The sequence below is a fragment of the Columba livia genome, chromosome Z, assembly GCF_036013475.1.
Source record: "Columba livia isolate bColLiv1 breed racing homer chromosome Z, bColLiv1.pat.W.v2, whole genome shotgun sequence".
NCBI classification, from domain to species: Eukaryota; Metazoa; Chordata; class Aves; order Columbiformes; family Columbidae; genus Columba; species Columba livia.
The window spans coordinates 72,561,610-72,578,050 of NC_088642.1; the positions used below are offsets into that span (position 1 = coordinate 72,561,610).

Here is a 16,441-nt window from a genome sequence, read left to right on the forward strand (position 1 = left end):
AGTAAAATATTGCTCAGCTTGAAACAAAATACAGTATTTATATCAATCTTATTTGCATTCTCATATCTCACTTATATTCTACATACCACAGTTCTCAGGAAATGTCTCCTCATTAAATGTGAACTAGGTGCAATGGATACATGAATTGGTTGGATAGCTGTTAATGAGGGCCATGCTGCTTTTTTAAATGTGATTTTCATTACATGTAGGAAGTCTCTTGAGGTGACTTGTAAGAGTTGGTAGTTCTGTTCAGAGACTAGACACAGGCAGGTTTGTGACTAGAAGATGAAGAATTCCTTCAGGTTTAACAGAGACTGTGATGGCTGTATGTCTGCACGAGGAGGATTATAAGGATACACTGAGGGATCTGGACTACACATAAGCACGTAATGGAGAAGAGGTGTTGTCTGCCACCAGTGCAGGAAAGGACTGAGGTATCCCAGTGTTTGTGTTGGAAAGCTGATCAGTTGTATTATACTCCCTGCCAGTCATCACCTTGTAATTTACCTTGTGCCTCTGGAGCATCTTTCCTTTGTTCTCTATTCAGAGGAGGTAAGCAGGAATTCATTGGGGTATGAGTGCAAACCAAGCAGAGGAATGTAGTTAAAGTCAATGTCAGCATTGGCATATTGGATCAGAATCCTGTTTTATGTAAGTGGGCGCAGCTTACTTGTGTGCTCAGTTAACTCCAAATGAAGATAACACTATGCCATTTTCCTTACTTTCAATTGTAATTCTAATTTATTTCAGACAAAATCACATTTTCATATTAATTTTTTTTTTTGTAATTCAAGTCAACTTCCTCCACCTTGAGTGCCCTAGTAACCTGTGGAACACAATAAACGTGGAATTTCTGCCTTTATCAATAGCTTGTATCATTAAATATTGTTTTGAGCTATTCCTAAAGATAGTGGGCCTATCATTTTAGAGTTACACTTTCTACATGACAGGATCTTTTGATGGGACAAGCATATCTTCTGAGTGCCAGATTTCTGATTTCTTTAAATGGGCAATTTGCAGCTGCAGATGAAAGTTTAATATTTACATAATCAGCAGGTGCTTCTAAACTAAGTTTTTAAAAGGGTTTGGTATTAGATACGCTGCAAATAAGCCGATGATTGCAGCCATCTGCTGTATATGTGAAGGCAGTTGAATACATATTTTAGGGAGAATTTGACCTGAGTAACTCAAGTTGTTCTTTAAAATATGTCTGCTGTGCTCAACTATTGTATTCTTCTTTAAGAGAGACACAAACAAAAGGCAACATATGTTCTTTAAAGGAAAACCAGCATATTTTGAAATATTTCATTCCGAAAAGGATTCCAACTTTTTTTTTTTTTTTTTTTTTTTTTTTTTTAACATTTCCCAGGTGAACAAAGCTGTGGATTGGTAAAGCATAAGGAATCTTGATAATGCATCTTAACTTCTCTTCATTGTATAATGTGCAGGAGGACTTTTGGCAAGTTTACAGTGATAGGACTTTCATTTTAATTGGACTAGTTTTAGCTTTTAGTTGGTTAAACTTGCAGATGCTCCACTAGCCTATGTTTACTTAATAAACTAAAGCTTTTTTTCAAGAGTTTTCATTCAGATGGGAGATTGTTCTTCTGTGATATATCTTCTCTTCTGTATGCTCTTGTGCTTATACATTATACCACCTTACTGTTGTTTATGGTTTTAAACGTGAGACATCAGAACAACTATGTAAAAATGACAACAGTTCTTTACTTTACTAATTACCTGAAAACACTCTCTAGAAAGCCTCCATAAAATAAAATAAAATAGGAGCCACATGCTTTGTGCCAAAAAGCAGAAATTGGCTTCAATGTTCCTTTGTTGTTCTTTATAATATTGTTGATGATATGCCACAAAAAGAAGAACAGACTGACTGTTCTGTACTTTAAAAAGCAAAGCAAACAAGAGCTTCTTGGCCCCCATGAGAAGCCTCATGCAGCCAAAGATATCTGTGACAATTATGACAAAGGGAGAAAGAGGAAGAGCAGAGGCACTATCATAACCAGTCCAAAGTATTGTGGAGTATATAAACACCTCCTCTTCAATAACACTTCACTTTTTTTCTCCTTCCTTTCCTTGATTACCAATGTTGAGTTTCAAACTAGATAAAACTAAACAAAAATACAGAGATGGTCAAAAACAAAGCCGTGATTTCCACTATCTAACACTGTGTCTTCCATCAATAAAAATGTGGTCCATTCAAGTAAACTGCTTGTTCCAGGGAAAACGTAAAACAAATGTCCAGATCTCCATTTGTATCTTCTTCTCTGTCTTAGGAAGTTAGAGAATGTGTTTTTAACCCAGCCTTTTCACAGATTTTTTTTCAGCAAAATTCTCCAGAGAAGGTTCTTTTTTTAAGTGGGTTCTTGGGTTGGATGACTTTTTAGATTGACAGTGATGAAAGTAAAGGAAGATGCCCATCATGTTCATCTCATCACTTACCTCCCAAGCAGAACCATAGCTATTGGGGAGGCCATGAAACTTGTCTTACAACAGTATTTTCTTTTATCTGACATGTGGATACCATTTTTTGCAGCACAAGGAACCCATGAAGATGTTGTGCAGCTGGTGGAGCAGAACTAGTAAATGACATACTTGTAGACTATGCTAGTTATTACTTCTTTTGTTAATTTCTGGCCCAGTACTTGGGTATAACTATTGAAGTGTAGAATTTCACCATCTATATGAGTATTCAATAGGTTCCCTAGGCTTTGGTTTAGGAGTATGCCTCATATTGGTTATCACAACTACGAGGACAACAGTTTTGCCTACAAAACAGCACATGGATTAGATCTATAAACAGCCTTTTCAATGAAACCTGAAATCATGTGGAAACTTTTCGTTTTTTCTACAAATTTTAATTCAGAACAGATTCACTGAAAATACTTTAAACTTGGAGGAAACACAGGTCCAGCAAGGCAGGGGAAATTTGTATTTTGTGGTGTCTTGGATTTTGGAACCAATTTTCTGCTGAGTACTTTTTTCCATGAGAATTTTAGTATTGTTTCTGTTAAGAATGCAAAACAAAAGATGATGTTCATGAGTTGGATAGCTTTCCAGCTAGAAAAAAATATTTTTGTGTTTAATATGTTACTAACAGTTATTTACTTAGTCATGCAGGAAGAACTTTAGTTCTGGTGGTGATGGAATAACTTATCCTTGGTGCCATCTCAAGGCATATCAAGGATAAGAGGGTCATTAGGGGCAGTCAGCATGGCTTTACCAAGGGTAGGTCATGCTTGACCAACCTCATAGCCTTTTATGAGAATGTAACAAGGTGGATAGATGATGGCAGAGTGCTGGATGTGATCTACCTTGACTTCAGTAAAGCCTTTGACACAGTCTCCCACAGCATCCTCACAGCTAAACTGAGGGACGTCTGGATGATTGGGTAGTGAGGTGGACTGCGAACTGGCTGAAGGAAAGAAGCCAGAGAGCCGTGGTCGGTGAGGCAGAGTCTAGTTGGAGGCCTGTATCTAGTGGAGTGCCTCAGGGGTCAGTACTGGGGCCAATATTATTCAATATATTCATCAATTATTTGGATGAGGGAATAGAGTGCACTGTCAGCAAGTTTGCTGATGACACTAAGCTGGGAGGAGTGGCTGACACACCAGAAGGCTGTGCTGCCATCCAGAGACCTGGACAGGATGGAGAGTTGGGCGGGGGAAAATTTAACGAAATATAACAAGGGCAAGTGTAGAGTCTTGCATCTGGGCAGGAACAACCCCAGGTTCCAGTATAAGTCGGGGAACAACCTGCTAGAAAGCAGTGTCGGGGAAAGGGTCCTGGGGGTCCTGGTGGACAGCAGGATGACCATGAGCCAGCATTGTGCCCTTGATGGCCAGGAAGGCCAGTGGCATCCTGGAGTGGATTAGAAGGGGGTGGTTAGTAGGTCCAGAGAGGTTCTCATTCCCCTCCACTCTGCCCTGGTGAGACCCCATCTGGAATATTGTGTCCAGTTCTGGGCCCCTCAGTTCCAGAAGGACAGGGAACTGCTGGAGAGAGTCCAGTGCAGGGCAACAAAGATGATTAAGGGAGTGGAACATCTCCCTTATGAGGAAATGCTGACGGAGCTGGGGCTCTTTAGCTTGGAGAAGAGGAGACTGAGGGGTGGCCTAATTAATGTTTACAAATATATAAAGGGTGAGTGTCATGAGGATGGAGCCAGGCTCTTCTCGGTGACAACCAGTGACAGGACATGGGGTAATGGGTTCAAACTGGAACACAAGAGATTCCACTTAAAATTGAGAAGAAACTTCTCAGTGAGGGTAACAGAACACTGGAACAGGCTGCCCAGGGGGTTGTAGAGTCTCCTACTCTGGAGACATTCAAAACCCATCTGGACATATTCCTTTGTAACTTAATCTAGGTGTTCCTGCTTCAGTGGTGGAATTTCACTAGATGATCTTTTGAGGTCCCTTCCAATCTCTAACATTCTGTGATTCTGTGGTTCCAATGGCCTAGTCAAAGAAAGCTAAACATCTCTTCTGCAATGCTGTGTCCTTCCTCCCTTCCTTTTGATAGGAGCTTCTACCCCCTTGGAAACTGCGTGACTGTTCTTCAGTATTCTTTTTCAGGAGTAATTTCTTTAGCTACCCTGTAGGAGTTAGGGCTTAGTAAAGCTTTGCCAACCATCTTGAACTTTTCATACTGTACGTGGAAATTTTCACTAACTTTACAAGATCCCTCCAAGCCCCAAGGCATCCAGAGTTAACAACACATATCATAACAACCACTATACTCTTACACGGGTGCCTGTCATGGATTTGGAAGAGAACTGCCAGCAGCACCCTGAGATTCCACCAGTGATTGACAGACAGGGAGGGAAAAGAGAGCAAGAAAGGAAGTGTGAAAAAGACAGTGTACAAAATTACTCCAGCCTCAGCAAAATCTCAGGGTAAATTTGCCTGTTGAATCTGAAGGTCTGAATTAGTTCACAGACTGCAGATTTTCAAGCTCTTAGAACTTGGTTTCTTGCTCTCTCACAAGTGCCATTTCATGCTTTCGTCTACTGACTTTACTCCTTAAAACTGGACAGGAGTTGGTTTGATTCCTTTTCTCTCCTTTGTTTTTAATTTTTTAATCAGAAAAATACTCTTCAGTTCTAGCTTAGTTCTCACTGAAAGAAAGCTTCTCCTGAGACCTGCAGCCATAAAAAACAAGCAAATTGAAAAAGCAGCATCTCCTTGAGGAAATTGTCAAATGGCTACTAGTCTGTTATCTTGTGCCACTTAAACCTGCAGATCTTGATAACAAAAAAGAAGAAAGAAGAAAAAAAAAATTAAACAAGATTAATTGGAATAACTTGGAATTTAACTGGGCAAGGAAGTTGGGATGTATGTGCTTAATGAAGCATTCATTAATGCTTACAAAACCTGAGCAGTTTGGAGAGACTTGGGAGGTAGACTCATCCACTGTAGAGACAGAAAAGCTTGACTGGAGAGTCCTTTCTCTGTGCACAACACCTCAGTCAGTGATTCCATCCTTTTGCTTAGCAGCTCTCTAATCATGAACTCCTTTCTGTAACCCCTTTGGGGGATGAGATACCTTTGTATACTTCACTCTTTTGTTTGTCATTTCTTCATTTTAAAAAATACTTCTCCTGAATGTAGCCGCCTTTTGTTACAGCCTCTCTTCAGTGGCTTTTTGCCTGTGATAATAAGCAGAGGTTCTATTGTGAATATACTGTGTTAAAATGACTGGCTGTCATATAAGGAGAAGGGAAAACAAGAAAGCAGGGATCTAAATCAAGAGGAAGGATGCAAAGTACCCATGACTAAGCAACAGTGAATTGATGCCTAATGAATACTGGCAAAAACATTTATCGCTGTCATTCTGTGTATTTTTTCTTATAAATCTTGTTTGGCTCATTATGGGTAACAATTTGAACATAACATCATGATGATTAAATACACAAGAAATGTAAATCAGTGTGTTTTTCTACCAAGGGTATTATAACAACATGATGAGTAAGTACAGGAGATACATGAATCAGCCTGATTTTCCATTGAGGGTACTGGAAGACAGGTATATGAGGGAGGCAGATATAGGAAGCAAGTACCATAGATAAAGCTGTGGAAGTTTAGTAGGTTAGTTATCTTTTAAAAGAACTCCTTAAGACTTCAAAAAGTAATGCAAAAATATTTGTAATTATTGTTTGCATAAAGTCTGAAGAAAATGGCTTTTACAAATACTTTGTATGGAAAATATATCTACAAGCATGCAGACATGTTCTTCCAGATTTTTTTACATTGAAATCTGCTTCTTCAAAAATATGTCCCATGAAGCCCAGTATTTTCTGCTTTGCTTTTGGAAATTAAAGTAGAGATTCTCCTTATTGTTGCTATAGGAAGCAAAGCAAAGGATGAGTGAAAAAGAATTTGAATGCTGCAAGATTTTTTCAAATGTAGGACACAATAGAGATAAATTCCTTTGGTTCAGGAATTTAAAAGCATAGTATCAGTAAACTCTTCATGTCAAGAGGTGATTTTTGGATAGAAATGAATCTGTCAGAGATAAGTATTAGCTTGGATGATACTACAGTAGTTTTGCTTGCATTTTAAATGGCTTCTGACACAAAAGTAGTTTGTTTCCCACCTGAACAACCTGCTTTATGAAGATGGGGCATTTTTGGCAGAGGAGGTTTCTTTTGCTGACTTTCCTCCTTGAAGCCTTATCCACTTGTACCCACAGTGATACCAAAAAGGTTCCTAAGGCACAGTGTGTATGAAGTGATAACAGGTTTTGTGAATTACTGAAGTGTGTCTTATGGTACTGTAAAACCTCCATGATGTGTTTTCCAAATGTTAAGCCTTTGAAGGGAAACAGTAGCAAAACTTTTTTTTTTTTTTTTAAGTATACATTTTATAAATATAAGTAGGAAAAATACCTGCTGAGGTTGGGGTTTTATTTTCTTTCTTTTAGGATCTAAGTATTCACAACTCAGATGAGACAGATCATGCAGTCTTGCTTGGGGGTTTTGCTTTGTTTTGGTGGAAGATTGTTGTTTTGTTTAAGATTATGTAAATCTCATCATTTCCAAACTGGAATTTTAATCCAGATTCAGTCCATCAAAAAAAACTCTTTAACAGACTCTGGAGCCAGACAGTGAGCTTTTCTTGAAAAATTGTAAAAAAGCATCTTTTCTTGGTCAATTTTGTACAAGTTTTTTCACCTACACAAATGACATGTGCAGCTACTGGTGGGTTTTAACCATATCCATAGTTTTGATAAGTATTTTGATAAGTATTTCCACTAGTGTTAAAGAGTTCTGAATCAAGTCCTTGGAACTGTGACTCATTTTTTTAACTCTTCTCCAGGCCTTATGTATCAATTTATATACATCTTCTGTTGCAAAATTAAAAGTTTTAGGTAACGTGACAGCTAATATGGGTAGTGTTTTTTCATTAGCGTAGAGCTTTTCTAGTTCTGTACTATGTAGCTTTTTTCCTTTGCATTTAAAACTGAATTGCAGCAGAGAAAGGAAACCTCAAACCTACCCAAAAAACACCAAAAGTTTTCTGTGTATACCAGCATCATTTCTGAGGAAATTCTTTAAAAATCAAGTTGTAGGGTGAAGGTGAAAACCCAGCTTTGGTTTTGACATTTGCGGACCAGAAAAGCAAAGGTGTAATTTTACATCTGCATGCAGTATTGAAAAGCATCTCATCCTGTCCAACTAGATGTCATCTGAGGCTTTAGAAAATAGGTTTCTATGCCAAAGCAGACTCTTACTCTTGTATTATGTAAAGAGCTATTTCTGTAATGAATTTGATGGGAGGTTGGAAAGTGATGCACAAGTTACCCTTTTTTCCTTATCTCGGAAGTGACTTGTCTGGATCACCTCAGAAGTCATGAAAATAAAGCCTCTGGCTAAAGTTCGTATGTGCAATTAGGGGAGAAAAATCAACCATCTGGAGGGCTTGAGAGAAGCAGAAACTATGCTGTGAATAGAAATAGAGATGACATAGAAATAGTCTCCAGCTTTCTGTGCTGATCAGCCTTCGGCTCTCCCTCGAGCACCCAAGCTGTCCTTTGGCCAGTATAATAACAATGCAGGTGTCTGTCACAATGAAGGGGGCTCCGAGTGTAAATACAGGTCCAGATAGGTTTAGCCTTTAGTTAAATGACTGTAAAACCTTTACTCTTAAGCATGGGCTTTGCCTTGAGTCTCTAGACAGGATAAAAAGCAGGCTGTCTTACCTTTGCTGAGATTTTACATGGTTTGAAAACATCCTTTTCCAGCCGTGTGTAGTCCTGGGCAAAGTGGTAGTTTACAAACTTCGTGCTGACCATGTCTTCCTTAACTGCCTGAAACATTCATCAGCCAGTTGTCAGAGATTTTTAAACAGTTTAGGCTCCTACCATTTTAGCATAGGCCTTTGATTAGCCTTTGACTGGTCTTGCAGGTTTGAGGATCATTTTCAGGATTGGGACTTGTATCGTACCAGGCACTTATTGGAGTAATTGTCTATCAGTTGAATCCCTTAATGAAAAGGCTTTTACTGCAACATTCTTTGGTTACCTCTGTGGATTACATAGTGTCATTCACTGCCTTTTCAGAAACACATAGCCAGGATGTTTTCATAACAGGCACGCACACATATTATTCCTGAACTTCTGCCTGTCTCACAAATTAAAAGCAGACATCTTAGCATTCTGTGAGCCTTTAAGTAGCTTTTGTCTTAGAGAAGAAAAAAATGAAAATTCTTGAAAGAGGACATCAAGGGTAAAATAAGATGGCAGTATACAGCCAAGAGTGTTAGTTATTGAAATGAGGAGAGAGGTTAAGATACTTAGATCTTGTTTTAATGAACTATTTTGTCCCTAGTGGCTCTGAAGGCTTGAAAGAATCACCTTTAAGTACTTAAGTAATTCCAAGGATGCAGTTTGTGCTACAGTTAACTTGTAAGGTTTAGCCTTAGTGCCTGTGCCTGTGAGGTTGTGAGTAGGTGTTGTGATTCGTAGCACCACTAAGTTGTTCCCTAAGTCTTGTCAAAGCTGATTCATTTAATCAGACTGGAGGTAGCTCTCTTAATGTGACAAAATCAGGCAGTCACAGTGTCTCTGCATTTGGAGTTTGATGGATTGTACGTGGTGTGTTTGTCACTTGGTCAAACAAATTTGACTCTTAGCTCTCAGAATCATTTTCCAGTTAAACACAGAGTGTATTAATATTTTAATTTTATTTTTAAATCATTGTTTTGACTTATACTGTGAAATTCACTCTACCCAGCCCAGTGAATATTGCAAAGTGTATTCTCTGTAAGAATGAGTACTATTCCCTTCAACATTTTAAATATACTTGTTTGCTTCTCTTCCGATATGAAGCAAGTCTTTGATGCAGTTTGCATCATTTTTTCAAGTGTTCAGAGATGGTCATCTGCTAATTGCCCTGGATTTGCTGAGAGGGAGAAGAAAATGTATAAGGAAAGGTGCACAAAGCTCATTGGGTCATAACCCACAGCTAAATAAGTCATTTGTTTGCAGATTTTGACCTAAGTAAATCTTTTCAAGAGATATTTACCCAAACGGTAATGTAGGTGTTCCTTCCACTGCCGTCTGTCCATTTGGCCATCCCACCAATGGTGTCCATTACCGCTGTCGTAAGAGAGGAAAGAGAGTAGCGAGAAGGGATGAGATGCCTTTCTGTTGCCTCTAATGTTCAGTCCTATCCTTCTTTGTGCTCTCTGTGGAAAATTGTCTGGCAGGTTCCTCAGATCATTTCAGAGTCACTTCCAGGGAAGAAGCCCTCTCTCTCCATCTTCTGCAACTATGCTCTTCACTGCCTTCCACTGTGCACGTTCTCTGTTTTTTCAGCCACAGGGGTCCAGAAGTACTTCAGACTCTGGTACCACTCCAGCAAAGAAGAGTATGCTGGAAAAACATCATGATGAAAAGAGTGCAAAAGCCCACTCAACTTGGAGCACAATTAGGGCAAATAAATTGCAGACATTTTATGATAAGCTTAATCTATCTGCCAGGTACCCAGCTGCCAGAATGGATGGGAGAAGTTTGGTCTGCTTTCTTATAAGCAGCCTTGTTTTCTTCTGTCACTCAAAAACCTACAGCAGATGGCCCACCTTCTCACCCAGAAACAGTGCTGACCGGGTCCCTAGAGAATGAGAAAGTAGCAACACAGATCAGTTTCATCAAACAGGAAATTGGTTTCTCTTGGTTTTGTTGGTGTTTTGATGAAAACAGAAATCAGGACTGCGCAGAAATGGGAACAACTTCAGGCCAAAACCCTAGGGTTTAATTCGTTACCATGCAAAACAAAGCCAGACCAGCAACTCACACTTCCAATGCAGATGTTTTAGTAGGGCTGACATCTGAAGATAGTTTGAGGAGTTGTATTTTTTCTCCCTAGCCTGAAATTTATTAAATGTGAAGTATTTTCCTCCACAAGAATGGGAAGAATGAATGGACCTTTGCTGGGGGTGGGGAGCAGGGGAAGTTGGGATAGATTGATTTTACAGAAGTGTGTATAATGTAGTTAATCACATGGTCTAATTTAGTCATGTTGTTTAGTTATGGTTTGGACCTGGTGGATTTGAATCAAAAAACTATACAATTAAGTACAAAGTTGCAGTTTTTCATTAGTGTTAAGCACTGAGGAATGGCAAATTTTCCATCTGTGTAGGTGTGTGTGCAGCTGTACTGATTTTATGCAGAGCTTCACACTGTTGTAACAACCTAAGATCTGGCTCCTCCTGGCCAAATCTGCTTGGGTTTTGTCCATGAGAGCAAAAGAAACATTCTGAGGATAGCTAAAAAATAAGTGGATTTTAGGCCCAAAAAGTTCAAAGAGTGTTCCCTTGTAAATGCCATAGTAAATACCCACGCAAATTTTCCATCTCCCTGTGGCATGTAGTTTGTTTCTCAAACAAGAATGCCAGAAGATAAAGTACAAAAACTTTCCTACGTTGTGGCTGCATGCTTGGGTTTCTTTATTGTTTTGTTTGTTGTTTTTGTGTTGTTTGTTTTTCACATATTATTGCTGTTAATTGCGGCCTGTTTGTTGGTTAAGACTTTGCAGAACAGTTCAGAGTATAACATTTTTATTACTGTTGTCAGGCTTCCCTTTAGCTACAGTTTTTATGGATTTATGACAGAAAAATGCTTAGAATAACTGAATCCCAGAATCATTTGGGTTGGAAGAGACCCTCCAGATCATTGAATCCAACCTCTATGTTCTGACTGTGCTCCCCTAGAAAAACTCTTATCCAGAAATACACATAGGTGGTATTAAAAACTGTATAGAGATAGAGCAAGGAAATGTCAGTGTTCTGGTGGAACACAGAAACACCTACATTTACTTGACCAGGAATACTCTAAGTCATATTAATTCAAAGACATATATTTATATTCTGAGCTTAATTTCTGTGAGAGAACGTCTGAAGCTTTAGAGGAAAATGTTGTCCTGATGCTGTGTTTTCTTTTCCTGTCCCTCATTTCACTATTTGTCCATCTGCTGCCCTCAGAGCATCCCATGAAGCCCGTGAACAGCAATCTGTTAAAGCCTGCTGCAATAACTTCAGCATCTACCACAAGAGACAATCCCAATGCAGCTTACAGCAGCAAGACCGTGTCTGTGGTTACTCTTGGGACTCCAGGCCAGTGTAGAGGTGCTCTAGTAACTTCAAAGGCAGCAGCTAACTAGTTTAAATCTTTTGCATCTTTTTTACATCTCTTTTACATCTGTGTCACGGAGGTGCCATAGATCTTAAAGCAGAGGGTATGGAAGAGGGGTTTGCCTGCAGGATTATGAAATGCTGCAAAAGTTACTCTCTCAAGGAACTCAGTTCACAGGACTGGATTTTTCTAAGTACAAGGGGAGTGGGAGGCTGAATAGCCTTATTCTGAGGAGCCTTGGTGTCAACACAGAGTGTAAGGAGTGTTTACCAAACCTCATGGTTATACACGAGAGCTACATGTAGTTTCTATTTCTTTTCGACTTCTATCACTATCTATCTCACAGAGGCATTAGTGTGTATACCTAAATATACTCTGGTCCTCTTGCCCTGTTTCTGTTATCAGCTTGGCAAAGAACATCATCTGAAATGCAAATATTCAACTTCCCTCTTTACAAAGTCTAAGCCTTTGCCTGAAAATACTGAAGATCAAACTATGCAATCACTTGCGTACCCCTTCACTTCAATTTTTGTGTGATTCTGAATTGTAGGGGAGTAAAACACGTATAAAAAATTTGCTTTCTTTTATTTCTGAATGGAAATTCAAGATACAATGTCTTACAAAATTCAACACCACTTCTAAAACACAGGACTTCTGTGGGCACCCATATTCTTCCTGGTTGGCCAAAAACACTTCACAAAACTGTCCCGATGGTGGCACAGTGGTGATGACTAGGTCATGGCACAGGAGTACACAAAGGCAAGGACACTTGGTCTTCATTAGTGACTTTATTTCAGCAATGGGAATAGCAGCTGTATTAATGCATGGCTTTTTTAGGCAGCCCCACAGCCCAGCTTGTGCCCACAGTCCACACCCATGAAAACAGAAGTAATGTCACCAAAAATTGGACTGAGAAATAGCATACCAGGCTCAGACACTGAGGAACCCTCTGCCAGTATTTCTTTAATGTAACAGTAGCTGAGTGTTACCTTCATTCAAACATGTTCCACCACCTAGCTTTGATGGTCCTTTTTAGTACTCATGCATGATAAACACTCTCCTAGCTTAGGTGCCAGAGGAGTTGAGCCTAGAACCAGCACTAAGCTATTCTCTGGCCCTAAGAGTGTAGTTTGCACAGCTCTCAGTTCCAGTTGATAAACGAGGTCTCATGCTCTGACAGCCTCCAGGATTCTGATATCTTCACTCTCCCAAGAGCTCTTTACCATCACCAGCAGCTCTTCGGCAACTGCCTGGACACTTTCCACTATGTCACAGACAAGAAGGCAATGTGCTCCCTGAGAACATTTGAGAAGCACCTTACTGTCTTCTTGTTCTCCCCCTGCCTCATTTTCATTACCTATCTCTCTCAAGATGCAGTGACAGATTACAGCTGTTACTTGTCTGGTTTTTGCCTGAAGGCTGCAGCACAGACAAGTATTAAAAGTAACAAGTTTGATGTCTATGAATGTGGTGCTTCACAAAGTTGTCTGTAGCATCTTAAATTTCACTCCCAATGATGTTAGGTTGATTTATTCTCCCTAATTTTAAGGTCATTTTTGGGAGGCCTCCTGTGCTGAAATAGAAGGTGCAGTGCCTTGTACATTCCTACATGAGAGAGGTAGTTCATCATCTGTCACTTGCATCCCTCACTGGTTCACAGTCTGCAAAAGTGCAAGAAATTAGCAAAGAACTTGGCTCCAACTGAGGAAAAGCTAGCATATTTTTAGACAGCATTAATTATCTTGTGAACATATCTAACTGGAATCAAGTTCTGTTTACCAATAGATTTCCTAGCTAAAAATCAGTGGTTTAATAATTCTAAGTCCTCGATACATTAAGCAGTGATTTAATCATTATTGCTGTTTCTTTTTTTTTTTTTTCTACAGGTTGCAGTTAAGAATGTTTCCACCTTCTTATTCTCCACCTCTGCAGGTATAGATGGCCTTGTTTGTGGCAAAAAAGCTCAGAAAAAGGGGCATGCATTTAGAGAACGTAGGAGCAGAAATGTGGCAGATCTTTTTCCTCCCAAAACACACAAAGGATCTCACTGCCTTTTAGAAGGAGAACAAGTGATTCTGCTTCTTCAAGGTGGAAAAAAAAATATTCTTAAAGCTGAGAAGAGAGTGGAGGAGGGGGACAGAGCATAGTTTCACTTTATGTACAGAGAGGCTGAGCGCCTGACAGTTCTTGAAAGAATCTCACTCTGCTCTTGCCCTGCTCCCTTTTTGCAAGCAGCAGCATCAGGCTGTTTCATTCCAGTTTAAACAACTGCTCTTCAGTAAAGCAGGTTGCTGCTTTAGCACATTTCTGGTCAATACTGATGGCAATAAGGGGCCTTACAAACACCTGACTTACTAACCAGGGATTCCTGCTTTACAGGAGAATTCTTGCATTGCAGAAGATCTTTGTGGAGCGGCAAGGGACAGAGACCAGATTAGTGCTGTCCAGTGGGTGATACAAAGGTGTTGTTCAGAAATGTTTTAGTGGAGGTTCTTCATAGAAGGAAGCTTTGTTAGACTGAGGACAAAGGATGTGTATTTGGTTGCTGTACTGTAACATAATCTTTTTTATCTTTAATTTTTTTTACTATAGCTCTTGTGGTAGTAAAGTTCACTTTGTTGGCAGGCACAGGACTTAGTATTTAAAACACATTCCTTCAGTTCAGATCTGAGGTGACCCTTTTGCTTGCAGCTGACATTACTTTAGCAAGAGTCAGATCCATCGTTAAGGACTTCCTTTATGTCTTGCAAAGAAATGCAAGGGGCAAAGGAGAAGGGAAAATCACAGAAATTAAGTGAGAAACAGTCACTTCTCCTAATGTTTCTTGAGTAAGCAGCAGTTAATAGTGAGCATAGTGATCGAGGTCTCTCAGTGCTCTTACTTTCCATAAATGAGGCTGTATTTTGATCTACGTATTTAGATAATTTTAAAAGAATTCAGGAGATCCTGTCAGTTTCCATGAGAGTTTTGCATGAAGAATGGAGGGTGGGATTTATGGCATTTTTCACAGTAAATCATGGGTATCAGTAGTGATTCCAGGAATTAAGTGGAAACTATAACATGGAGATTACAACAGTTTACTGAACTCTACACAGGGATAGCCAGTCTAGTTTCACAACATGTAAAAAAAATAATTGGCAAACCCACCACTTTTTATTGTCTGATTACTGGCTTGAGCCATTGCATGTGCTTCAGCTCTCTTAAGTTAACCCAAAACTGTCTGACTCTCACCCTGGGCTGCTGAGTAAATAAACATGGAAGTAGTGACATATGTTCTCCATCTGCACAGTCATGAGCTCTATCTTCAGTGCTCGGAAATCTTAATTAATAGAAGTATAATCACTGTTACTGAAAAGTATATTTAATGATAAAAATAAGGGATGTGGAAAAGAGGCCAACTTTGGCACCTAATGCAGTAGTGACAGTTTACTGAAGGTCTGGCAGAAATGGCTTTACTTTCCTGTTTATAATAGCTTTTACTTGCTGCATTCCCCATCTGTGATTCAGCAACTGGAACTACTCTGATCTGCAGAGAAAGGAGGCAGAAATAGGTTTGGGTTTTTTTTTTCTCCTTCTTGATCATATGCACCAACAGCTGCTGGGAGTGGTTGTTGGAAGCAACAGCAGAAAGGGAGTGTTTCACATTCAACTAGTAATAAAATTTAGGACCATACAGGGGTTTGTTAATATTTTGCCAGAGAGCAAATTCAGAATTTTTACCTGAATGAGAAGGAGAAAATAGGAGGATGTGGAGTCTCAGACTCCTGGGTTCCTCATACAGCTCGCTGCTCTAAGGAAAGCCAGTTTGCTCATTCAGTTTGACCAGAGAGTGATTTTTAGTTACAATTGTAAGTCCCAAGAATCACTAAACACAAAACTGTTCAAGTTGCTGAGTGGTGAACACAATGGAAGTGGATCATGAATCATCAGGCATGTTCTTTGCCACAGAAATCTGTCAGTGCTGTGGAGCTTGGAGTAGATGCTTTATCAGTTTCTAAGCCCTCAGCCCTTATTTTGGTTAAAATTGCCTTTGAAGAATCCCTGGAGAAGGTGATCTGTTGAGTTAGGCTTGTAACCTGAGACTGTTGGCTCTGTCAGAAAGTGTAGGCTGTGCTGAGCAAGCGTGGGCTGAGTTGTGGCGATTGCAGCCCGTCCCAAGAGTCATAGGCAGTGGAGTAGATTCCCACTCGTGTCCAGCTTCCTCTGAGTGTTGCACATCAGGAGTTGTAAAGGAACCAATTTTTTTTTCCCAGCCCCAGCTCAGACTTCTCTTTTTCCAAGTAGTCCCTCTTTCCCATTGTGGATAAAGGAGAACTATTTCATACTGTCCAGTGTATGCCTCTAGCTCAAGTGGAAGTTAACCAAACAGCATATAGTGCAGCCCAGATGTATCACTCATTGGATGTATCTAACTGCTATCCCTTGGGATTTGGTTTAGCGACAGTTTTGTCCCTTTGGGCATCTAGTAGCTGCTTATTAGTCCATCCTGTTAGGGAGGTGATGGACTGATGCATTTGGTGGTAAAATGAGAAGTAATAAGAAAGTATAGGGTGACTTTGGTCCTTGCATCTGATTTGAATGCTCCTCTGCAAATATGTTCTTTTCTTGGCCCTCCCTTTTCTGTCTCAACACAGAACTCCTTCTGTCAGCTATGATGTTGCTTTTCAGTATTTATGTACTTAAATAGCAGGAAACTATCCAGAGATCCAGGCCACTTAGAATGGTACTACTGTGTGCTATGACATCTGCAGTGATTAAGGTTCACTGAGGAATGTGTGTCTGTGATTATGGT

The 16,441-nt window shown here is 39.7% G+C and overlaps 1 protein-coding gene across 1 annotated transcript in view; it reads left to right on the top strand.

Moving 5' to 3' along the window:
- The window catches only part of SVEP1 (sushi, von Willebrand factor type A, EGF and pentraxin domain containing 1), a 133,536-nt gene that overhangs the window by 22,836 nt on the left and 94,259 nt on the right, over positions 1-16,441 (top strand). The gene's annotated exons all lie outside the window — the stretch shown is intronic.